Below are 734 nucleotides of genomic sequence, written 5' to 3'. Positions count from 1 at the left end.
GTCCGCGGTGCTGAACCCGGTACCGCCCCCCCCCCCCCCCCCCGGCCGCGGGGCTGGCCCCGCCCCTCCCCGGTGCCCCGGCCGCTGTCCGCGGTGCTGATCGGCGTCCCCCGGTCCCTGACCGCGGTGCTGATGCCACCCCCCGCCTGCTCCGGTCCCCGTCCCCGTCCCGGTCCCCGTCCCTCTCCCGGTGCCCATCGCTGTCCCTCTGCCGGTTCCTGTCTCCAGCCCGGGGTCGGCTCCCCGTTCCCATTCCCCTGCCTGTCTCCAGCCCGGTGCCGCTGCCTGCTCCCATCCTGCTCCCATCCCGGTCCCAACCCGGTTCTACCCCGTTGTCGCTGCTCAGCCCGGTCCACCGCTCCCGACAGCAGCTCCTGTCCCCCCTTCCTAACGCTGGTGACCGGTCCCATTCCCCAGTCCCATCCCGATGCTGATTCCCCGTCCCATCCCAGTGCCGATGCCCGGTCCTGCGCCTATGCCTGCTCCCATCCCGGTGCCCGGTCCCATCCCGGCGCCGATACCCATTCCCATCCCGGCGCCGATACCCATTCCCATCCCAGTGCCAGTGCCCCGGTCCCATCCCGGTGCCGATGCCGGGTCCCATCCCGGCTTCGATACCCACCCCAGTGCCAGCTCCCGCTCCCATCCCGCTCCCGTTCCCCATCGCCACCCCACCGCCCTCTCCCAACCCCACTCCCCATCCCGGCTCCAACCCCCCCGACCCCATCCCCATC

General features: G+C 73.0%; 1 protein-coding gene across 1 annotated transcript in view; it reads right to left on the bottom strand.

The window, feature by feature from the left end:
• NPAS4 (neuronal PAS domain protein 4) overlaps positions 1 to 734 on the bottom strand; it is a 5,727-nt gene that overhangs the window by 4,774 nt on the left and 219 nt on the right. The window lies entirely within an intron of this gene.

This window comes from Haliaeetus leucocephalus, unplaced genomic scaffold (genome assembly GCF_000737465.1).
Source record: "Haliaeetus leucocephalus isolate CR32 unplaced genomic scaffold, Haliaeetus_leucocephalus-4.0 Scaffold352, whole genome shotgun sequence".
NCBI classification, from domain to species: Eukaryota; Metazoa; Chordata; class Aves; order Accipitriformes; family Accipitridae; genus Haliaeetus; species Haliaeetus leucocephalus.
The sequence above is the reverse complement of the archived record's forward strand: the minus strand, read 5'-3'. Positions and strand labels throughout refer to the sequence as shown.